We start from the raw sequence: 25208 nt of genomic DNA, 5'->3' as shown, positions 1-25208 counted from the left end.
TTCATTTAAATGTTACCAATTAAAAATTAGGGGCCGGCTGAGTGGCTCAGTTGGTTAAGAGTTGGCTTAAGAGCGCGAGCTCTCAGTAACCAGGCCGCCGGTTTGATTCCCACATGGGCCAGTGATGCTGAGCTGTCACTGAGCTGCCAACAGGTGGCAGGATGGCTCAGCTAGTGTTAACAAGATTGCCTGTTCAATGGTGGGCTACGCACACCCACAACTAAGACTGAACTTGGCACCTTGAGCTGAGTTGCCACCTGGATGGCTCAGTGGATAGAGCGTGCGCTCTTAACAACAAGGCTGCTGGTTTGACTTCTGCATGGGATGGTGGCTACGCCCACCTGCAACTAAGACTGAACACAGCACCTTGAACTTAAGAGGCCATGAGCTGCCGATGGAAAGCCAGATGGCGACTGGTACCCTCCACAACGAAGACTGAAGAACAACAATTTGGCTAGTCCCCTTCCCCAATTTCCCAACACTGTTCTCCTCCCCCAATTCCCCAATAAAAAAAAAATCTAAAAAAAAAAAAATTTAATTTCTTTGCCATCCATGACTAATAGCCAAAAGCTATTTCTGGCGCAGAAAAGATAAGACTTTCTAAAAGTGAAGTTCACGATGTGCAACCTAACAGATAACTTTCTGTTTATGCTAAATGAAAACTCTGACATCAAACTTAGGCATATGTAATAATTTAGAATGACAATGGAACTTACAGCATATGGTACCCCTGAAAGACTAGAAAAAAATCAATCATGACCACAAACTGAAACCAGTACATACAAACAAACGTACTAATTAGTGACAATAAATTATTGTACTACCAATATTAATTTTCTTATTAAATCAATCATAATTATAAGTACTAAAAAAATAATTTCTCCAATTCATTCCAGTTAGCTTCTATATTCAGATTAAAGTATGATTTCAATTTAACTTTAACATTTTTATTTTTTAAATTTAAAGATCTAATTGATTTTATTCAACATTCACGAATTGGGCTGTATCTGATCTAGCAAATAGAAAGCTCTCCTAAATAGAAAGGAGCTTGTCATTTTGAAGCTAAATCCATCAAAAGTGAACAGTACATAAAACCCACTTAGTCCTGTAAAAACATATTTTTAAATTATAAAAACGCTTTAGTCTCCACTCTATCTCCATAGCATTCTCTCCTCTATCATAGGACTCTCTCCTTTTACTTCAAACTATGAATTTCAGTGTCAAGATGAATCCTTAGACTTAACCATCCCTAGGGAAAGCAATAAAACTATTTCTCAGTGGAAAGGAAGGAGAACAGTCCTATTTCAAGTACAATAGATGGGGCAGTGGGCTGCCACATAGAAAGAGGTATTCTAGAGTTCCTAAAACAGTAAAAATTAATAGTGAATATATAACATTTCCTATGCACTCACCTATGGGCCGGCTGCTGTTTTAAGGCCTTTATATAGAGTATTAAGTAACACATTTAACCCTCCCAAGAACCTTGTAAGGTAGGCAGTACTTATGCATACACTTTACAGATGAGAATTCTGTAAGTGATGGAACAGAGACTGGAGGGCAACCACTGTTCTATACAGCCTTCCGAGGAGCCAAGCCAGGAAAATGCTCTTGTCTTCTAAAGGCCACGTCCCACCACTCAGCCTCCACCAGGGAAGGAAGAAGTCCCCTGCCCAAGGCTGGAGAGCCCTTGCTAGGATGGCGAAGGAACGTGACTCCACCATTCCTCCTTTAAGATTGTGTTCATAATCTTTCAGTACCTGATTGTAGTCAGTGCGTATTCTTGTTAAGATACTGATATACATAGAAGCTAGTTTTTGTAGTATTATCAGTTTTCAAATTCAAGTATGTTGGGCTGACCTGAAAATCTGAAGGCCATGTGTGACATTATTTCTGTGGGAAAATGGTGCTGATTTACAAAAAGGAAGACTTATAAATGGACCATTTAGAAATTGAGGATCCCTCTACACAGACTCTGGCCTTATAGATGCCAAGGTAATTAAACTTTAATAAAGACACCGCAACTACCCAAAATAATCCAGTTTTGCTTGTACATTCAAGTGGCACAGCTCCTTATACTTAAAATAAAAGGAATGGTGTTACTGAAAAAATTAGCTTATTATTTTATGGATTTCCTTCATAATGGCCAGCTTTGGATGTATCCAGCAGTTAATATACTTCTCTCCCTACCCCTTCCATAAACTTTGCATTAAAAAATTACTACCAAATAAACATATCTTTCACACACACACCCAGAACAGAAGGGGTGTCATCTCAGAAGGTAGCCAAAGTAGTAATAGTAACATTACTGATGAAGATGACAAAGTAATAATAACAAAGAGAGGAACTATTTGAGCATTTACCATTTCTAGGCATGTTCAAAATATTTTTACATCCCCTGGTTCCTTTAATCCTCATAAAAATCCTGTGAGGTAGACATTACACTATCCCAATTTCAAAAATGAGGAAACAGGTCAGAGATTAAGCAACTTGCCCCAAATCACCGAACTAATTAGTGTCAAAAGTAAGATCTGAATATTTGAGCATGTTACCCTTAGAGATCATGTTTTTAACCACTGTATTATATGTGTAATTAAATAATTTGGTAAACTCTCAAACACAGGGTGCTTACTCAAATTCATTTTTAAAACAAGAGTAGTTTAGAGACAAAAAAAGAAGACCCACTTGCCTTTTATTATGTTCTTCATATGTTCTTTTTAATATGTTCTTCAACCAGGCTAAAACTGAACACATTTATGGAGAACAAATTTAAGATGTATTTCGCTCTGCTTTTATCACTTTGAAATCATTCTCTTAATTGAATACTACAAACAGTGGTAACAGCATGCAACTTCAACAGACTAATAAAACTTTATTTTAAAATCTTCAGGTAAAATAAACACACTGTCCATGTTTATCACTAAGTAAACTAGGGTAAAATAACTGCAAAAGTTCCAATACCCTTGAAAAGTTTCAAAACAGCAGCAAGATATAGTGGGAACAAGATAATCCTTTTATGACAAAGAAAAACTGTTCTTTCCACAACACTGTAACATCTGCTTTAATGACAAACATGATCCTGGGATGGACTAAATTTCGATTGTTATTTCAAAACATGAGCCTAAATTCAGAATTTCTTCAGAACTACAATCTAAAAAGGCTATCAGTTTATCTCCCAGAAGAGCCATCTGGTCCACATAACATCAAAATTTTGGAGAGCTAAAGGTATGCTCCCTATCATCCCACTGAATAATTAACAACGAGCACACAACCCCCAACGACTTCTGGAGCACAAGCTGATTTTTTAAATCATCTATTTGAGCTTCAGAACTTGCCTTCCCAGGAAACAGAGGTCTATATGCCAGGTTTCTGAGCCAGCTCGCAAAAACTTAAACATCCGTTAGGTTACAGAAGTATAATAAAATACCCAACCTGCATGAACAATGTTTCTATAGGAAAACCCATTTAGCATTCAACTTAGAAGAAAAGCAACTACCCCTGCCCCACTCAGCCCTGGAAATAGAAAAGAATTCTTCCCTAACTGGGAGTCTGAGCTCCCCAGGACCACAGGCCCAGGATTCCATGATTAAGGCATGAAAGAGGGCAGTTTGCAGTACATTAGGCTTCAGAGTTAGAAGGACAAAAAGGCAGAACTTCGGAGGGAGGACAGCCTAGGGTAAGGAAAGCAAGACCTACTTGGGAGAGAAGGATGAAGGGCGAGGAGGCTTACAGAAGAGGAGGGAACAAGGCCTGCTCCTGCAGCAGATGGACTTTTGCAAAGTTTCCTCCTTAACACTTAGGAGAGGGAAGGAAACGAAAAAGAGAAACTGTGGCAAGGGTCTTGATACTTCCTCACTCTGGCTACTCTCCTTTTCAAGAAAGAAGAGTGGGTTAAGGGGTCTTGCCCGGGTCCCTCTCTAACTGAAGCACAGGGATTCGGAGAAGGAGCGTGGACTTAGAGGAGTTTCGTTGCTCCCCTTATCAGCTTCCACTCTGCCGAAGACTTTAGTGTTGTCAACTGAGAAGGGAAGGGTCCAGGTACCAGCAGGAACAGTGTCCGAAAGAGAGGAACGAAGGTAAGGAGAAATTTGAAGAAGGGAAGGGGGATGTTGGAGGGTAGAACTAATAATAGAGCTGCCAATGAATTAAACTATAATAAATGTTCTTAAATATCTAGGATTAATTCATTTTCGCGGTTCCAAATATATTTCATCAGGTCCATTTCACTTTAGACAAATAATTGTGGCCACAGTAATAAATTGAGGTTTATTATGCGGAAGGCATAAAAATAAGCTGCTAAATACATGAGACAATTTCCTGGTGTCTTTTCTTTATATAGAGGCAACATAAATCATTTCAGAAGGCTTTTTTATGTACTTGATGAGTACTTAGTTACATTATCATTTGTCGATTTTTTTGCCCCAATAACCCAAATACCATGAGTAAATTACCTTCACAAATAAGGAAGTATATTTAACCAAGGAAGTATATTTAATTCTTGGGAGTTAACTATAATGAAAGACTCTGAGATATCATTTCAAGCAAAGCTCCAAACTCCAAACTCCATCTCTCTCTCATCCTGAGGAGTGCAGGACTTCTTTTTCCTCTGCTTTTAATGCCCATGTTTCTGTGAGACATGGCTACTTAACTGAAGGCCCCCAATTTACTTCTTAAAAGATGGAGCGGCAAATCCCAAGTTCCAGGAATACTTCGACAGGTAAACCTCACCAAAGAACCTGCTGAAGAATGAGTGCCAGCACAGCACCTAGCATCCTTTCTCCCTACCCCGCTTTCTTGAATTTCAGCTGCTCCTCTTCCAGTTGAACTCTCTTGAGCAGAGAGAATGGCCAGGATGGCAAGTTCACAGCATATCGCAGATGCAAGAGCAGGGACAGTGGGGGATAAAGGTGACCAATGGCCATGCACTGGGAAGATGTTCCTGTTGTTTCATCGAATTCTAAGATATTGCCTGGGAACCTAGAAGGTCTTTCACTTCCTAGCCCCACAGAAGATTATGTTGGATCCCAAACTAGCTACCGTATTTTCTGCAAACCACAAACTGCATCCAAAACTTCTGTACTGCGTTGAAAAAGAAACAGCGTCTGTTATCAAGTAGTCCACTTGCTGGAGAAGGTAGGTGGGTGGCTGAGTAGGTGGGTGGATGTGGGTGTGTGTATACCTCTAAGCTATGATAAAGCAAATTCAAATCCCTATAAATAGTTGGTATTTTACTTTAGTAATGTAATTTGAAAAAGTACTCAAGACCAGAATAAACAAAATATTTGGTCTTTGAAGTATCTTGGGCATGCTGAAACTGGAGGCAAAGTTAATGAAAACATCTGAATTTCAGATAGTTCACTACTAAGAATCTTTACCAATCAGCAGACCTGCGAAAATGTTACCTCTGGCTAGAAAATGAAGACATTTGGGGGGAAAAACAAAACAAAACAAAAAAACTTGAGGTTATCTTCAGCCAAGAACACTGAAAGCTTTTAAGATTAACAACAGAATTGAAAAGTTTCTTTGTGACAAAAATTTCCATTTTCACAAAATTTGTGTCTGTCAGCACATACACTTATGCAGAGCATAGTAGAAAAGGCACACATTCTAGAATCAGACCCACATGAGTTTGAGTTCTAACTATATGACCTCAGGAAAGTTACTGAGGAGTACTGGAGGTTTCGTTTCTGTGCAACATGGATGTTATCTTGAGCACAGGGTGGCTATGAGGATTAAATGCAAACATACATAATTCACCAAGTCCAGTGCTTGAACGTACTCAATGTTAGCTCCCTTTGTTCCAACACAAACTACAGAGCGTGGTATCTGTAATTGAGAAGACTGTGTCAAATAAACACGTGGAAGAGAATTCAGAATGATACAACATAGACTATGTTCTGTGAAATGTAAATATTAAAATCCCATTTAATATTTAACTTCACGAAAGTCTTTCCCTTGAGTAAACCAGTTGTAGGAAAATGGGGGGGGGCGTTTAAAGTTGAAAAACTTCATTATTACACAGACTTAAAATTATGTATGTGTGTATGCTTGCATTCTCCCATCGTTCATAAAAAGACACCATCACAAAACTACCATGAGTGATGCCCTTTCAATTTTAATACTATGAAAAATTAAACTCTCATTTCAAAATCCCTTTCTTGATCTAAATATTCTTAAAAATGTTCCTGTATACCAATGCAAAACATTTGCAAAGCCAAGGAAAAAAAAAAAGTAAATCCCCTTAGGCTTCCAAACTAAAAAAGTGTGCAAAAAAGGCTAAGTTTCTAAAATTGTTCTTTCCCATTCATTCTTGTTCTTTTACAAACCAGAAGTAAATACACTACATGCTAAAAATGATTGTCTGATTGACAAATGTCACTGAAATGGACAAGCACTGTCTGGACCAAAGGTGACAAGTTTTCTTAAGCAATTTTTAAAAATTACGTTTCAGTAAAAAACTGCTTTTCATCAACAGTATAAACTTTTCACATTATATGCAGGTTAGTTTACAGCCCACCTTGTCCCCCACCCACCCCCCAAAATCCTGCTTTTATACGCTTGAATGGGCTGGCACACCGTACTAAACTATAGAACTCCACTGGTAATAACTTATCTGTTTGGTGCACCTCAGAGGACTGCTTGTGTTATCTTTAAATGAACGCAGACAACGTTTTCTCCTTACTCCACACTTGCCAACGATTATTTGCAAACCTCTTTTTTAAAACAATTACTAACCTTCCTCGCGTTTCTCAACACACCCTCAACCACCCCAACCTCGGCGCTGCTAGTTCTCATCCCCAAACGCCTTGCTCGGGCTTCAAGCCCGCCCACAGAGGTTCACTCTTGTCAAAGTCCAGGGTCCGGCGAGAAAGGGCATCATCTCCTTAGTTCGAGGGGCTAAGGCCAACACAGGCCCCCGGCCACTCCCTCTCTCCTCCGCCTCCCGGGGCGTCCCAGGCGGGCGCACCAGGCCGTGAGCAGACCTCCGGCAGCCCCTGAGCCTCAGGCCGAGCCGAAACCCCGAGATACCCGCGGTCGCACACGCCCACCACCCGGGCGCTGGGTCACCGGGACGACCCCGGGGCCACCCCCGACGCCCCGGTCCGGGCAGGTGCCGGGGCCTCCTCGCGGACACTCACCGGCAGCCGCTGCTCCCCGTCCGCCGCTGCCGCTGCCTCGCCCTCACTCCCGCCGCCTGTTCCCGCGGGGGGTCCGGGCCGGCGCAGCTTCTCCGCCCGACCCCCCCTCGGGTGCACGCCGCGCGAGGCCCGGATACGGTGAGAGCCGCCGCCGCCCCCTTTCCTCCCTCCTCCCTCAGCGCGTCCCTCCCACCGAGGCCCGCCTCGTATTTCCCGGATCCGGTCTCAGCGACAGTTTGGCAGGCGTATCGCGGGCTTCAGGGCTCCCGTCGGGTGCAGACATTCGCCAGGCACAAAGATGGCACTGTCGGGGACTGCCGAAAGTAATCTCGCGAGGTTTCCCCGACAGCTACCGGAGGGCGGGGGCCCACAGGAAAGGTGGTCAATTAGAGTAGTCGGAGCCGGCTTCTGAGAAAGCTCCCCCTTCTCCGCAAGGGGTAGCGCCAGTGCCAGCGAAAGTTACTGCGCCTGCGCTAGGGCAGTCGGGCGCGCGATGACGCATGCCCAGAACAGCCCCCGAAATAGCACCCAAATGCTCCGCTTTTTACCTGTTTCCTCTAGAACCGTGGAGCAAAGGAGGGAGCGGAGGAACCAGGAGTGAAACTCGGAAAAGGGCTGGGCCGGACCCGGCAGCGAAGTGAGAGGCGTCCATTAAGGCTGGGTTATCCCTCTAAAGCCCAAAGGGCCAACACACTTTGGGATGCCCGGGAGTCCTCTAGCCTTTCCCTTCTTACCCTCCCTGTCACCGAGTATTCTTTGCAAAGTCTCAGCTGCCCCGTCATCCTGTTGTCGACTTGCTTTATTGATTGAGAGCTTGCTGTGTGCTCGGAGCTGGGCTCGCAGCTGGCAGCCCCAGCCCTCCTGTTTCTCATATCATTTAACTTTCTCTTTCATTTTGAAGCTATGTGAGCCTCCCAAATCTCATACTATCAACTGCTTCTGTTCCTGTTTTAGTTTTCTTCCTTCATTCATTTATTCATTCAAACGTGTGTAGTTCAGTTTCCTATGTGCCAGGTGATGAGAAGACATGTGCTCTGACCTCAGAGAGCTATTGGTCTGAGATGGAGATGGATGAGGAAAAAAACCCCCCAAAACAAAAAAAAAAAACAATGATGACAGTTCAGCACAGTAAATTCTGTGATAAAAATGAGTCAGATACTGAGGGGCGGGGTGTCATGAAATAGATCAAAGACAATTTTTGAGAGTTTCCCAGGCATATAATGCAGAGATAGCATGCACAGAAAGCAGCTACTATATCTAGAGCTCTGGGAATCAAGGGAAGAGGTTGGGATTATTACAATTTAGATATTTAGAGGAGGGGACTTGTGCAGCTGAAACTCAGATCTATGAGGAGGGAGCAGCATCTGCTGGTGCTGGTGTCTCTGATGGGGGCTTCAAGATGCTGTGTCTGCAGGTGTGGGCAAAACTGCAAACTGGCTCCAACTGCTGCTGTGGGAAGGAACTGCCACTGTCCTGAGAGCTTCTAATCTCCCTCCAGCCTGGTGATAAGAATGAGATGTGTAGAGCAGAGCTGAACTTGACCCACATCCTGAAACAGAGCAGCTCCCGATGTTGAGAGCCACTCATTTTGAAAGTTGGATGTGATCAGAAAGAGGGCCATTCACTCCTGTTGCACATCCCACGTAGTGGTATCCATCATGTTAAAACATTTGTAGAAAACCTGCTTCAAGTCCAGGGTTTCATAGCAAACAGCTGCCCCAACCAACTCACAAACCCATGAGTGAAAAATAAATGTGCGCGGTAATATGGCACTGAGACTTATGGTTATTACATGGCAAAAGTACATTAATACAGCAGCTCTGTTCCACAGAGTGAGCATGATTTAGTCTCCTGCCTTCTTGCTCCACCATCCTTAAGAGTGTTGTCCTGGTATATTTGGTCCAGAATGGTTCAGTACCACGTCACATTCCAGTCATCAGCAGGAGGAAGGCCTATCCATTTCTTTTAAGGGCACGACCCAGAAGTTGTTAATATCACTTGTATTCACAACCCTTTGGCAAGAACTTAATCATGTTACTGCATTTACCTGCATGGGAGACTGGGAAATGTGGTCTTATCCTAAGCAGTCTTGTACCTAGCTAAAAATTCTATGACTTTAGAAAAAAAGGTTGGGGGACAACCAGCAACCCCATAAAATAATCAAAACTCAGAACTTGTTTTAAAGTTATACCTTGTCCTCTCTCATCAATGAAGAGATTAAAAGAAGCAAGTACAGTCCTGCTCTTTCTATTCCTTAGTCTTCTACTTTTCCTCCCCTATTTTGCTAACGAGTTTCTTCTCTAGGGATGAAGAGGGTGAGAATGGAGGTGGGCAAGTTATTGCTTTACAGGTACAGTCATAAGATGGCTTTGTCCCCTCTGCACTTGGCAGATGCCTAAAATTGGCTCTTTCTCTTTGGGTTTCATTGGGGTTCTTCTTAGGCTCCCACTGGGAAGATTTGAAAGCACATCTGAGGACACAGATGATGCTCTTTCCTCTGTCTGGACTCTCTTTCCTCAGCCCCTGGTCTCTTTTACTTTTTTCTTTTTTTTTTAATTGGGGAACTGTGAAGTCAAGTAGTTGTTTCAATCTAGTTGTGGCGGGTACATATCAGTGGCCCGTGTGGGGATCGAACCGGCAACCTTGGTGTTATGAGCACTGTGCTCTAACCACCTGAGCTAACCGGCCGCCCCGCTTTTACTTTTTTTTTTTTTTTTTTTAGCTGAGCCATCCTGCTACCTGTTGGCAGCTCAACGGCTGCTCAGCTCGGGCTGGACTCGAACCGCTGTTGCTCAGAGCNGGCTGCTCAGCTCGGGCTGGACTCGAACCGCTGTTGCTCAGAGCTCAAACTCTTGAGCGAGCTCTTAACCAACTGAGCCACTCGGCCGGCCCTTCCCTCTTTTACTTTTTGATGCTGCTATAAGTCCTCTGTTGGTTGTCAATGCCTTCTGTGTGACTGGCACCCAAATGCTGGCTCTCTCATAGGCTGAGTGTGATTCTTCAGCACCCTCCTCAAAGCACAATTCTTTGCTACGGACTCAACCTTTTCTAACTTCTTCTCAGGTCCTGCCCCTTGTGGAATACCCACAACTGCTTACCACCAGGGTCCCCTCACCCACCGGCAGGACACAAGCAAGAGGCTCAGTGAAGCTTGTTTGCTTTCTGTGACATTCACTTGATCCATGGGAAACTCACATGTCCTTGCTATGCTGAACAACAGACATACTGCCCTGTCTTGCTGCTCCAACAAGCTTCCGGTCTTCAGAATTCTTCTGGCAAGAGGCAGGCAGCAGTGTCTCTGCTGACTCCGGTCTCCAAACTCCAAGGATATGTGGTCAGCTCTCCCTAACAGTCTCTGCCTGGGACGGACCAAGTTCAGTGACCAAGCAGCTGGAAGGTGACACATCTTGACACCCCTCACTCAGCGCTCCGAAGCCCCATCGCTTGGCTTCGCCTTCCCTAATGGGAGAGAACATCTACAACACTCCCTCAAAGGTGGTAAATCATAAAAATCTCCCTTCTAGTCTTCTCTTATTCAGGCTGGGGAGGTGTTTGGGTGATAGTCATAGAACCGGTTTTGCTGCCTTTTGGTGAGCCTTTAGGGAAGGGCCTAGAAGCTCTCTTTAGAATGTGATAGAATTTAGTGTGTATTTTTTTCAGCTGTATCGTATACACCTTCTGTACCATTTCAGATATTTTTGGCCTCATTTATTGTGTCAATCACATAGCATTATGTAACAAACGACTCTTAAGACATAATAGTCTAAAATTATAACCATTTTATTTCATTGTACAGCAGGTCAGCAATTTGGGTTGGGCTCAGCTGGGCAGCCCTTCTTCTGGTCTCACCCAGGGTCACTCCTGGTGACAAGAATAGAGGCTCCTCATGAGAGCACCAAGGGCCTCCTCTTACCAAGTCGCCCCAACTCGACAGGGTATGGTCCAAAAGCTAAGAAGTTAGCTGAGCCTTTAGTGGGCCATTTCATTAGGCTGTCTGCTATATAATGAGGTATGTGATGAGACCAGTGGTTCTCATGGTTACGTGCAACTCCTTTGCAGTAACATGGGCCCTTTGGTTTTAGGCAATAATCTATGAGATACCACATGAATACATGACCATTTTGTAAACTCTTGAATGGTGGTGTCCCTGGGGGAACTGTGGATTGGAAAGGCAAACTCATAGTGAGAGTATGAATCACTTCTGAAAAGAATGAATTGCTGCCCCACAGTCACACACACCCCATGTAGGAGGCATCCAAAGTAATCAATTTGCCCAAGTGGCTGCTGGTTTCCTTGAGAAGTTATGCCGTACTGTGGCTGTGTCGGTTTCTGCAAGTGGTAGGTTGGGCCAATAGTAGCTGAACTGAGCTTTGGTGAGAGGGAGCACTTGTTGGGCCTGAAGGGTGAGCCTGGGTTCCATTGACAGGATCCCTTCCTCTCCCTTCTTGTGGAGCAAGTCTACGAGGAGCCTTGTCAGTGATGGACTACTCGGGCTGCTTAGTGCTAGGCAATCTTGATGTAGGGCGCCAGCTGTTTATAGTTTGGTGTCATGGGCTTGCAGCATGCGTGACGCCATTTTGAGCCTGTAGTCTTCTCTTTAACAATACCTTTAGTGTTCTAGGATCTATGGATCTGGAGAAAGTGTTTGGGAGAGTGGGGATTGGGAAAAGTTATGGGAAGGAGACATTTGTCTGGGGAGATTGTCCCCAAAGAGGTCATGTGTAAACTCATAATAATTGAACATAATTTTACTCATTTTCATTATAAGTGAAATAATAAACATTCAAAATTGAAGTTCATCACTATTTCAGTTTTACCAAGGAGAAATTATGTAGAGAGTTAAAAAAAAAAACTTTTCCTTTTGGTACCTAAAAAGATCATTTGTTTACTTTTAAATCTCATGCTCCCAATCGGAGAGTAGTGACGTCACAAAAATTCTTTCTAGGGCCGGCCGAGTGGCGCAATGGTTAAGGACTGGCTTGGGACGCCAGAGGGCCCCGGTTCAGATCCCACATATGAGGGCCAGTGACACTGCCCTCTACAGCTACAATGCTGAACAACAGCTCAACTTGGAGCTGGGCTGCCGTGAGTCGCCAGCGACGGCTAGGCTGCAGCCTCTGTGACAGTGGGTTGCCATGGGCTACCGTGTGTAGCCAGCAGCCAGCGTGAGTGGGAAGCAGCAGCAGTGAGCAGCCATCCAGAAGCCGGTGACTGATCTGCCTCACCCGGGAAGAGCGCAATGATGGTGCCAACTTGGGCCAGTGAAGCAACGTCCTCCACAACTAGACTGAAGAACAAAAGGACAGCAACTTGTCTATTCCCCTTCCCCAATTCCCCAGCGCTGTTCCTATCCCCCAATTCCCCAATTAAAAAAAAAAAAAAAGGAATTCTTTCGTGCCGGCCGAGTGGCTCAGTTGGTTAAGAGCTCGCTCAAGAGTTTGAGCTCTGAGCAACAGCGGTTCGAGTCCAGCCCGAGCTGAGCACCCGCTGAGCTGCCAACAGGTGGCAGGATGACTCAGCTTAAAAAAAAAAAAAAGAATTCTTTCTAAACTTCACATTCTGTAATCTTCTGACCCATTGTCAGGAGCCCAGAAATGTGAGAGGGATAAGCTGGGAGATGATAAAGCAGGTTGCATGATAGTGGGTCCTTGTGATACTGTGATTTATAATAAGAAATATATATTTGGTCTTTGTCTGCATTCCTGGCACAGAGCTCATAAAACTGCTGAAATTCCCTAAGTGATATGAGCTATAAAAGTGCCTTTTGTTAGTTATAACAAGCCCCTTCCAACCATACCTGAGTTTATGTTAATGAGGTGACTTTTGGAAAGCCCCTAAAGATGGGGGCTGGTTGCCAAGGAAGCCAACGCTGTGATTAGAGGGTTAGAATGTTCAGCCCCACCTTCCAACCTCTGTAGAGGGGAGATGGGCTGGAGGTTGAATTAATCACCAGTGGCCAATGATTTAATCAATTATGTTTACTTACCCTTCATAAAAATCCTAAAGGGGTTCAGAGCACTTCTGGGTTGGTGAACACATGGAGGTGCCAGGAATGTGACTTGCCAGAGAGGGCATGGAAGCTCCAAGCCCCATCCCCCATATGTTGCCCTAGGCATTTCTTTCATCTGGCTATTCCTCAGTTATATCCTTTTATAATAAACTGGTCATCTAGTAAGTAAACTGTTCACCTAAATTCTGTGAGCTGCTGTAGCAAATTAATCAAGCCCAAGGAGGAAGTCATAGGAACCTCTGATTTATAGCCAGTTGATCAGAAGCACAGGTGACAAACTGCACTGGCAATTGGTGTCTGAAGGGAGGCGGAAGGGGGCAGTCCTGCAAGACTGAGCCCTTTATCTGTGGAATCTGATGTTATCTCCAGGTAGATAGTGTCATTGACTACAACTTAGTCATAGGATCACATCTAACTTCATATGCCCAGGAAACAGGTTAGAATGGATTTTGGTAGACAGCTAGCAGACTCCACCACAATAGTGTATGTAAACATTTTTGTAGATTCTTACTTTCCTTTATCATTATATCAAACATTTTCCATGTTTCTTTATAGGCTTCATTATGGTGGTAGATTTTATTATTGTTGAAAATCTTGGCTGCCCCTTTCCGCTAGCGCTCTCTCTCTATTGCCAATTCCTGGTGGGCCTCTCAGAAGCAGTATCTGCTTCATTGATCTCAAGCTTGGTCATATGACTTGCTTTGGCCAGTGGAATTTGAGCAGAAATGACGTATTCCACATCTGAGCCTAAGTTGTAAGAGCTATTGTGTTATTCTGTCCTTGCTCTCTTTCCACTGCCTGGAAAGCAACATGGGGCTGGCACGCCCAACTGGGTCCTGGGACGAAGCAGAGCTATAGCTAACTTGCAAAGGATAGGTAACTGAGTGAGAAATACACCTGCGATAAATCAGAGATTTGGGAATCAGCTGTTATTGTAGTATTATCTAGCAAAAGCCGACTGATACAATAATTATTATAGCTGCATATTATTCCATTGTGTTATGTACCCCTAATTTTTAGTCCATTCTCCTAATATTGAACATTAGATACTTTCCAATTTTCTGCTATTACAGATAATGCTGAAATGCACATCTACATACAATTTTTGTTGTTGTTTTTTTCCTGTGAAATGATGTCCTTATGGTACATTTTTGAGGGTTAACATGTATGATCATCATTACTGCTCTTATTCCCCAAAAGGATGTATTGTCTATGTATTAAGTCAGGTTCCAGCAAAACCCACAGAAACCACTCTAGTACATTTTTGTATGTGTTTTTTTTTGTTGTTGTGTTTTTTACCATTCTAGTACTTTTAACAGAGGGCAAATAAAACAGAAAATTGATGTTAAAAGTGATAGAGAAGCTGAGAAGTCATTGATGAAATAACTCAGAGATTGGCAACAGCAGAAAGATGCTGTTGCCCTTAGGGGCGGAGGGACACTTGGATGAGGTGCTATTACCGGAGCCCAGAAACCAGGGCCATCTGAAGGGAACTAGAACCATGACTGGGTCTACTAGGTCAGGACTGTCTAGTAGTGTCTGGGACCATTAAAGGAGGTTTGGCTAAAGCTGGATTCATGGAAGAGATGCTGTAAGAAGCAGAAAGAGAGAGGGAGAAAAGTACTTTGAACTCTTTCTTCTCACTGTCAAATCTTATGCACGTACTATCCATTGGTCAAAACTACCCAGAAGGCACGGGACAAAGGAACCTAGAAAATTTCATTTTCTATGATAGACAGCAAAGCCGGAGAAGGGCAGTGAGGTATCTGAGAGCTAACCGGACAGTAATGAATGAGTAAACCGCTTTACCAACCTTTCTAGCATTGTGTGTTATAACTATAAATGTTGTTCTTTTGGCATGGGAGGCAATATAGTTCAGTAGTTGTGAGTACAGATTCTGAATTCGCACACCTCAGGATTTAAAATCCTGCTCTGAGCACTTTCTAATTATGTGATCTTGGGTGATTTGCTTAACCTCTTTAAGTCTGTTTTTCATATGTAAAATGTTGTAAAGATTAAATGATATAAAACACTTAGCGTAGCACCTAGCATGAAATAGGTCCTCAATAAGCATTAGCTAGTATAATTATTAGGTGTAACAGAAAAATCTCTAGATTAGTTTAATTTCACTCCTTTGATATCTATATAGGAGAAACATTTTCCAAGTGATTTTCCTTCACCATATGTAGTTCCCCAAGACTCAATTGACTTTTTATTCTCTTAACTACATGTTTTAGGTGTCTTTCTTATAAATTTGAATGACTTGCAGATATTGTAAGGATGACACTGTATCTTCTATTTTGGGATTTAAACTTCTAGTGTAATTAGATTTAGCAGTGTAGTTTAGCTTGGGGCTTTTTGAAAGTTTTTTTCTTTGCTTTACTCCTCTCCTCTCCTGCCAAATCTTAATGATTCTGTTTACTATGCATTTATTATGCATACCAGTTTCAATGGTTCTGTTTACTCTAGACCAGTTTCAATGACTGTTTACTCCAGGCCAAGACCACCTGCCCTGCCCTCCTTTGCTTTGTTTGCCTCTTCTTACAGGCCTATACAACAGTTTGGCCATGCTGGGGGTGGGAGGCTATGTGTGTGGTGGAAATGGCCTTTGGACGGGAGTCCACTGTCCTCCCAGAATGCCGAGATTTTGAAAAAAATCAGCTTTTTCTTTCTACGATTTAAAAAAAAAACTTTATAGGGGAAAAGTGTGTTTTTTCTAGGACCCATCAGCTCCAAGTGAAATCATTGTTTGCAATCTAGTTGTGGAGGGCGTAGCTCACTGGCCCATGTGGGGATTGTACCGGCAACCTTGGTGTTATGAGCACCATGCTCTAACTGAGCTAACCGGCAGCCCCAGGCTACTTCTATTTTGTTCTGCCATCATAAATGCTTCCATGGTCTATTGATTCCAGATGGCTCTCTACCACCTCCATAGTCTAACTAATGGGAAGTAGAGAAAGGAAAAACATGTGTCTTCTCTTTAAGGGCATAACCTGGAAGTTACACAGCTCACTCCTTCTCACATGACCAGGACTTAGTCCTATGACCACATCTAATTGTTAGGGAGACTGGGAAATAAAGTTTTAATTTTAGGTGGCCACATAGTTCATAATTCTGTTATGATAGATGAAGGGGCAAACAGATATTGGGGAAAAACTATTCACCTTTGCCATTCTGCTATTCTGGCCACACAAACATCTATGCGTGCCCATGTTTCCACACATAGAATATACCTGTTGCCAAGGGAAAGAACTCCCAAATTACAATTCCATTACTACGGAAAGGGAGCAGAATTTGCCACCCCCAAAATCTGCCTCTTTGGCATGTTGATCATCTTGAGCTGCTTATTTTTAAGAAACAGCAGGCACAGGAGAAGCTCTGAAACCAAGTAGAAAAGTAGAGGTTACCCTTTTGTAAGAGACATTTACATGTATAAGGAAAATCTCCATTTGCAAGGGTGACTTCCTCTCCATACTAGGAAGAAGAGAATGACTAAATCTCTAGAAAGTTTTATCAATGGAGAAGGCAGGACTGCAATCTGCATAACAACCTTGCCCTGATTTCTGTGCTTTCCTGTTCCTCTCCTCCCATAACCGGCCTTCCCCCCCCCCCCCAACACCTTTTGTCTTTAGTTGAAAGCATTTAAGTTCGCAGCTGGGGCCATTTTAGGGAGTTACTCAGTTTTCTGGATATCTCCCATTTACAGGAGGTATATATGTTATTAAACTTGTGTTTGTTTTTCTCCCGTTAAGCTGTATTTTATTCCTGGGGAGGGGGAGAGGGGTACTCAGCCAGCAACCCAGAAGAATAGAGGGGAAATTATTTTCCTCCTCTACACAGGCTCTAATCTTCATAGGCATTTGCAAGCCAGGTTTTTGGTTTCTTAGGCTTTCAGACTCCCTCTAACATTTAATAGGCTACTGGTCTATTTTCCGCTTGTCAATTACTTATAGAAGTACCCATTTTATAGGGTCAGCTGCCAAACAGTGGGAGTCTGTCTTGGCTATGAACTCCTCTGTAAGAAGGAGGCAGGAAGCAGCGACGCCCAGGGGTAGAAGGGCTCACAGACCCCAGGAACCTGACCAAGATGTGCAGCTGGCCAAGGCTCTGTCCTACACCTTGCACCATGGGCCCTGACGCTGGGGCTTCCCATGCGGCCAAGAGCTTCATGCTCCTGGGCGCCCTGCTGCTGCTGCCCCAGTTCTGCAGATTCTCAGCTGAAGATGTGCAGTGTATGGTGGACACCAATGGGAAACAGTAGTTTGCCCTGCAGCCGGGGGACCCCAGCACTGGCCCTCTCATCCAGGCCAATCAGAGTCACTCTCTGCAGGTAATTGAGTTGGAGCTGATGCCCTTGAAGACCCCACAAGCCCTGTCCCTGATGCTCATCCATCTTGCTCAAGGTCTTGTCCTCCCCGGGAAGAAGGCACATCCACCTGGCCCCACGACTTCATGGGGACCCTAGTATTATCAGTGACAGGAGGCCAAATTGCCAAGTGGCTGTGTTATCAATGGGCCCCTGACATCCCAGTCTTCTGCTCTGGAGTAAGGTGATCCAGAGAATGCTGATCATTTCCTGCTTCCCAAGTCCTCAAGGAAGCCCTGCAGCTATGTCATCCTGGAGAGGCCCTCTCTTTGGGTGATAAGGAAGAGACAGAGTATGAGAGTGGTCCCAAGCACAGCTCCAGAGGAGGAAATTGCATCCAACAGTAAGTTTTTGGTTTTCTTTTTTTTTAATGTAAAAAGATAACAAAAAGAAATTCTAGTTTGAAAAGAAAAAAGCAAGGCAACTATAGCCCACGATCTCTTCCAGGCCAATTCTCTTGCTGCTTCACTGTTCTCTGCGCTGACTCATCTTCTTCTCATTCAACTTGATAGTTGCTTCCTTAAGCTCTTCTTAATCGGTTTGGGTGGGAGGTTGACATTCTGAATACCCTCTTTACCTCTACTCTGGCTCTCATTTACTGATCAACAAGGAAGGTGCTTGAGGAGCCTGGTATTATTTCTTGGCAAGTCTTCCCTTTTTTGTAGCCTCTTTAAACTGCTACACTGTGGAGTTGCAGAAAGCAGTAAGCTTTTTCAGTTGTGTGGGGCTCTGAGATCCCAGGCCACAGGCAAAGAATAACTCTTGACAGAGCTATGTTCTCTTCCATTTTTGGTTGCTGTCTAGCTAGTTCTGACTGGGGTCCATCCCTCTGTAGGATGTTGCTAAAAGTAGCAAGAAGCAGCAGACTCTGCTCAATGTTATAAATCTTTCTTATTTACCACAATGCTATTGCTTCTGATGCCTGTGAGCTGCTTTCCAAGATCTTGCTGACCTTTATTAATGCCGTGCCTAGCTAAAATTTCTATTTCCTTAGAAGAAAGAGAAAATGGATGTTGGAGAACTAGCACTCTCTGATACAAATGCCTATTGATTCAGACAGGTTCTTAATTCCACTCCATAAAGTGAGTCAGCAACTTGTAGAAGGCATGGGGCCAGCGGAATAGAAAACTGGCACCCGCAGATTGCCACATCATACAGTATCAAAGGACTCACTTTGAAAAAGGAAACCCAGACAGCTTCCCCCACCAACCAACAAAATTGCAGCTAAACTTTTGCTGGTTTTGATATGATTGATATACATGCTCAAAGATTATCTCATAACTAACAGTGAAGCCGACTTTCTGGGCCCTGTCAAGAATTTGATTTTGAAAGTCTAGTAAAGTGCCTACGCAGTGACTTGAAAAACTGTAAAGATGAGAAAACCCATGCACCATTATAATTTTTCAATATTGTTGTCAGATTGCTGAAGTTACTTCTAAAATTCTTTTATTCACTTTTAAATATACTTGGAGCTTGTAATGTATTCTAAATATCTCATGATGTTTCCTCCCTGCTTGCATTATAAAATAAACCTTTAAAGAGGAAGAAAAATTAATGATTGCCACAACGAGATTTTTCTTTGTCTTCTCAGCATACTCATTTTCTTTATTATATGTCATTTTCTTGGTGTTCATTTTGTCTGATGAACTCCAGATTCATCTCTAGCACTAAAAGATACCTTCATTAATTTGCACTATCAAAATATAAATTCAGTGCCAACTTTATTTGAGAATGGAGACAGTGACCATTCTAAACAGAAGTTCTGGAACAAAGTCAACAGACTTTGAGAAATTTATATTATTGTAGTTATTTATACTGGTATGAAATATAAGGGACTTTAGTTTGTGCTGTTCACTGCTGTATACTGTATACCTGGTTCCTAGAACAGTTCTTGGTAGACAGACACCTAATAAATATTTATTGGATTAATGAATTAATGGATTTTTTTTCTTTTAAATAATCCTAAAATACACTGGAAACTAACTAAAGTAGTTGGAACCGAGTTAGATTTTTTATATTCTAATGAGGAGAAGGCATGGTGGGATTATATAATTCAGACTATTAAAATTTGTGGGGCTGGCCAAGTGGCGCGTTGGTTAGGAGTTGGCTTGGGACGCCAGCTCTGATCAGCAGGGCCCCGGTTCAGATCCCACATGAGGGACAGTGAAGCTGCGCCCTCTACAGCTAAGATGGTGAACGACAGCTCGACCTGGACCTGGGCTGCCGTGAGTTGCCAGCGACGGTGTAGGCTGCAGTGGGCTCCCGTAAGCTACTGTGAGTGGCCGGCAGCTGGCGTGAGCTGCCGAGAGCCGCCGTGAGTGGCCGCCCAGTGGCCGGCGACCGATCTGCCTCACCTGGGAAGAGCGCAATGATAATACCAACATGGGCCCGTGAAGCAACGTCCTCCACAACTAGACTGAAGAATAAAAGGACAGCAACTTGTCTGTTCCTCTTCCCCAATTCCCCAATAAAACCTTAAAAAAAAATTTGTGAAAGCAAGCAGACTGGGTGAAAAGACATTTAACCTCAGTTTACCGCCTCTGAATATTCACACTGTGGGAACGCAATTATGTGATATAGTACTTATTGTGTGACTCTGGTGGGAGATAATGGCTAAAAAGACACTGATTCAAATGACAGGCAACATTATTATTGAAATCAACATTTTCGAGTGTTCTTTATGTAGTTGCCTGGTCTCACAACAAATTTGAGAAGTGATTCTATTATATTGCTATTCTCATTTTACAAATGTGGAAATTGAGCTTTAGAGAGGTGAGTGACTTGTCCAAAGTCCCACAGCTGATGATTAGTAGATCTAATACCTGAAGGTCTTTGACAATCAAGGTCACATTGGATAAGAAGTCATACTTTTGCTCCATTAGCATTCAGCTACTTTGGGGTTCTCTCTCTGCCCTTCAGCCCCTTCTGCAGCATGTCCCTCTTCTTGTTAAAGATAATGTACTAATGTTGTAATATTATTATGTGCCCTGAGTTAATAAAGAGCTCTTTTTAGGGCAGGCCGAGTGGCTCAGTTGGTTAAGAGCTCGCTCAAGAGTGCAAGCACTGGGCTGGCCAAATGGCGTGTTGGTTAAGAGCTGGCTTGGGACGCTAGAGGGCCCCAATTCGGATCCCACATATGAGGACCAGTGACACTGCCCTCTACAGCTAAGATGCTGAACAACAGCTCAACCTGGAGCTGGGCTGCGGTGAGTCGCCGGCGACCATGTAGGCTGCAGCCCCTGCTGCAGTGGGTTGCCATGGGCTACCGTGTGTAACCAGCAGCCAGCATGAGCGGGCAGCAGCTGCCGTGAGCAGCCATTCAGAAGCCGGTGACTGATCTGCCTTGCCTGGGAAGAGCGCAATGATGGTGCCAACTTGGGCCAGTGAAGCAACATCCTCCACAACTAGACTGAAGAACAAAAGGACAGCAACTTGTCTGTTTCCCTTCCCCCAATTCCCCAGTGCTGTTCCTATCCCCCAATTCCCCAATAAAAATCTAAAAAACGTAAAAAAAAAACAAACTGCAAGCTCTGAGCAACAGGGTCGCCAGTTCAATTCCCGGCCTGAGCCGAGCTGTCACTGAGCTGCCAACAGGTGGCAGGATGGCTCAGCTAAGAAAAAAAATAAATAAAGAGTTCCTTTTATCTTCTGGTGTCCACAATGATGCATAATATTTGCTGGGTCTTCAAGAAGGAAATAATGATGACTGGAACCAAAGTCCCAGAATTCTCCACAAGCAACCTGCCATGTTATATGTTTCTGGGAGAGCTATTTAGTGGGAATACTTTATTGTAGACTGAAGGTTTGTGTCCCTCTCCCCAATTCTTATAGTGAAGCCCTAACCCCCAATGTGATGGTATTTGGAGATGGGACATTTGGAAGGTGCTTAGGGTTAGATGTGGTCATGACAGTAGGGCCTTCAGGATGGGATTAGTGATTTTATAAGAAGAGGAAGAGACTACTCTTTCTCTTCCTGCACACATGCACTGAGGAAAGGCAATGTAAGGATTTAGTAAGAAGCTGGCTGTCTACCATCCAAGAGAAGAGCTCTTACTAGCAACTCAATTGGCCAGCACCTTGATCTTGGGCTTCCTGCCCTTCAGAACTCTGAGAAAATAAATTTCTGCTATTTAAACCATCCAGTCTATGGTATTTTGTTATGGCAGCCCTAGGAGACTAACACCCACTCTATAGTGCTTTGGCCCCCAAACCTCTCTTTGGACATCTCGGCCCAGGTGAGGTGGACTGGATCACTAATGAGGAGTGAGCACTCTTTTTGCCTAGACTGGAAACTGCTTTAAATTGCCTTTCCTACGTGTTCTTTCTCCTGCGTCTGAAACTGGTTTCTGCTCAAGCTTCTAAGGGGATGTAAGTGGGGGTGGGGAGCTTCTTTCTAGCTGAAGTGTGAGTGAGAGAAAGAAGAGATGTGGCCCATTTGTCATTAACAGTCAGCAAAAGAGACCAAGTATAAGAATCTCAAAAAAGAGAATCCAGAGGCAGAGAACCCATATATAGAGAATCTGTGTACATGGCTTGTTCAAGTCATTTAACTTCCCAGCTAATCATGGCAGCTGAAGTCATTGATTTCAGACCTTGCTTCTTTTGTAATATAGGTGTTTAGTGCTATAACTTTTCCTCGAAGCATGACCGTGGGTGCATTCCACACATTTTAATATGTCATATTTCATTTTTATACAGTTCAAAATATTTTCTTATTTCTCTTTTGGTTTCTTCTTTGCCCATGCATTTTTAGAGTTGTGTTATTTGGGGATTTTCCAGAGATCTTTCTATTATTGATTTCTAATTTGATTCCATTGTGGTCATATAACACACTTTGTATAGATTAAGTCCTTTTGAATTTATTGAGACTTGCTTTATGGCCCAGAATATGGTCTATCTTGGTGAATAGTCCATGTGTACTTGCAAAGAATGCGTATTCTGCTCTTGGTGGAGAGAATATTTTATAAATATTCATTAGGTCTCATTAGTTGATAGTGTTGTTCAAGTCTCCTATATACTTGCTGATTTTCTGTTTACTTGTTCTATTAATTATTGAGAGAGGCATATTTAATTATCTGACTATAATTATGGAGTTATCTACTTCACCTTTCAGTTCTATCAGTTTTTCCTTCAAGTGTTTTGAAGCTCTGTTATTAAGTTCATAAATATTGTGATTGTTATATACTCTTGATGAATTGACTCTTGTATTATTACAAAATGATTCTTTTTATCCCGGGCATTATTTTTTGCTCTGAAATTTTCTTTGATATGAATATTAATATAATCACTCCAGCTTTATTTGGATTACTGTTAGTATGGTGTATATTTTTCCATGCTTTTAACCTATTTCCATCTTTAAATTCAAAGTGGGTTTCTTATAGGCAGCATATGTGGATCTGGATTTTTCATCCAATCTAATGATCTCAAAAATTATTAGAAGTTTGTCAAATATATGGTGATGGAAAGAGAACTGACTCTGGGTGGTGAGCACACAATGTGATATATAGATGATGTATTACAGAATTGTACACTTGAAACCTATGTAATTTTACTAACAATTGTCACCCCAATAAATATTAATTTAAAAAAATTATTAGAAGTCCTACAGAGGGTGCCAAAAAATGCATACATATTTTAAGAAAGGAAAACTGTATTAAAATTGTAATACTCAATATATACTGATAACAAAAGATGAATAAAAGTGATGTTTGACTTCTGCAATTATAAGAGGTACTCAAAGTGGTTACCATCAGTGTCTAGACACTTCTGATTATGGCAAATTACGGCTTGAGCAATGTTGACCAAAGTATCCACTTGTATATATATTTTTGGCACCCCTGGTATATATGGGGTTGTTGGAAAAGTCATGGCGTATCTTTGTAATGAAAAACAGAAAAAATATGTCATGACTTTTTCAACAACCCAATATATTTAGTTTGTATTTCACATTTTAAAAAAGTGTGTGTGTGTGTGTGTGTGTGTGTGTGTACATGTATACATTTTATAAATAATGGTATGTATATATGTTGGAGAGTTTGATTAAAAATATTTTATTGATGGGGCAAACAATCAAAAAAGCATGGAGACATTGGCTATAAGGGCATTGTGAACAAGTGTCCAAGCTTCACTTTAGGTAAACAGAAATATAACTGGAGGGTGAGACAGGGCATAGACATCACACAACTCTAGTGGAGTGGCACCCGTTGGATCATGTATGTCAGTGATGCTCCCAAGAATTATTATTATTATTATTTTGAAAGATTTTATTGGGGAGTTGGGTGAAGGGAACAAACAAGTTGTTGTCCTTTTGTTCTTCAGTCTAGTTGTGGAGGACGTTGCTTCCCTAGCCCATGTTGGTATTATTATTGCGCTCTTCCCGGCTTAGGCAGTCGCTCGCTGGCCATTGGATGGCCGCTCACAGCGGCTCATGGCAGCTCACAAAAGCGCACGCCCGCTGCCAGCCATTCACCGTAGCTCACGGCAGCCCACTGCAGCCCCACTGCAGCCTACGCCGTTGTTGGCGACTCACCGCAGCTCAGCTCCAGGTTGAGCTATTGTTCACCATCTTAGCTGTAGAGGGCGCAGTGTCACTGCCCTATGTGGGATCCGAACCAGGACCCTGCTGCTCAAAGCTGGCGTCCCAAGCCAACTCTTAATCAACACGTCACTCGGCTGGCCCTCCCAATAATTATTAAGTTGTGGCTTTTTTGGTAGATGATCCATTTAGAGAGAAGAATTTGAGTCATGTGTAAAAAAGGCTGTGAGGAGGTCTGTTCCCAAGTGGACACAAGGCCCAGTGAACTGTCCCAATGCACATCATTGCCCATGTAGGGAAGGAAAAATAATCAGCCCCAAATAATCAATATGCCAAAGAGGCATATTTTGGGGTGGCACTTGCTGCTTACCTTCACCCATGAGTCCAGAAAGATCGTTCCGTGGAGGGAAATGTGTATGTTGGGCAAGGTACTGGAGAGGAGGGACTAGACAGAAAAGGTCCAGAAATACCCATGGGGTCCCTTTGAGGCCTGTGGCTGAATATTAAGCTGTGCACGTGCAGGGGTTAAATACTTTGTGTGCCAAAAAGTGGTGAAGGTCTCCGAAAAGGAGATATTTTTAAAAGCTAATGCTTATAAAACATGCTAATCAAATAGTTTACTTGGGTAAACAAGTACATTCTACTGAAGAATATTGGTAATCCTCTATTTTAAAACAATAGTTTTAAAGACTAAATGTGTGTGTAGACTGTCTAAAGATAACCTCACTCAATAGCAGTCTTCTCCAATTTATTTTGTGAACTTCGCAAAGCAATCTAAAGCCTGATATTTCCCGAGCTGTGAATTGCAGGTGTGATTGTCCCTCAGCCCTGGTAGGGAAGCACTTTTGAATTCATTTCCCTGACATGAGATTGCTCTCCCCAAAGCAATTTTGGAGGGAACATTAAGTGCTATAGAACTGGAATTGGAGAAATGGGCCCAAGAAAATGTTTTTAATCAGGGCTGTGTGGGCACCCATTTAATCACTGTGTAATAGAAGACGTTAAAGGAATAACACGTTGTTTTAGGGACTTACTCACTAAGAAGTTCATTTAAACAAGCCCCTCTGGGGCTGGCCGAGTGGCGCGATGGTTAAGAGCTGGCTTGGGACGCCAGAGGGCCCCGGTTCAGATCCCACATATGAGGGCCAGTGACACTGCCCT

At 43.0% G+C, this 25208-nt stretch overlaps 1 protein-coding gene and 1 pseudogene across 4 annotated transcripts in view; one reads left to right on the top strand and one right to left on the bottom strand.

The window, feature by feature from the left end:
* Positions 1 to 7798, bottom strand: part of TAB3 (TGF-beta activated kinase 1 (MAP3K7) binding protein 3) — a 55828-nt gene extending 48030 nt beyond the window's left edge. For 3 of the 4 annotated variants that reach the window (XM_019628998.1, XM_019629002.1, XM_019628999.1), the window contains exon 1: positions 7137 to 7539. The gene's annotated coding sequence lies outside the window, so the exon portion shown is untranslated. Of the gene's footprint in view, positions 1 to 7136; positions 7540 to 7684 lie in introns of those variants that run through there. The other variant, XM_019629001.1, reaches the window with a different exon arrangement.
* A 9353-nt stretch (positions 7799 to 17151) lies between these two features.
* Positions 17152 to 17859, top strand: LOC109374414 (tRNA 2'-phosphotransferase 1 pseudogene; annotated as a pseudogene).
* Positions 17860 to 25208: the final 7349 nt, after the last annotated feature.

Source organism: Hipposideros armiger, unplaced genomic scaffold (assembly GCF_001890085.2).
Source record: "Hipposideros armiger isolate ML-2016 unplaced genomic scaffold, ASM189008v1 scaffold_821, whole genome shotgun sequence".
In the NCBI taxonomy this organism is placed as follows: domain Eukaryota; kingdom Metazoa; phylum Chordata; class Mammalia; order Chiroptera; family Hipposideridae; genus Hipposideros; species Hipposideros armiger.
The sequence above is the reverse complement of the archived record's forward strand: the minus strand, read 5'-3'. Positions and strand labels throughout refer to the sequence as shown.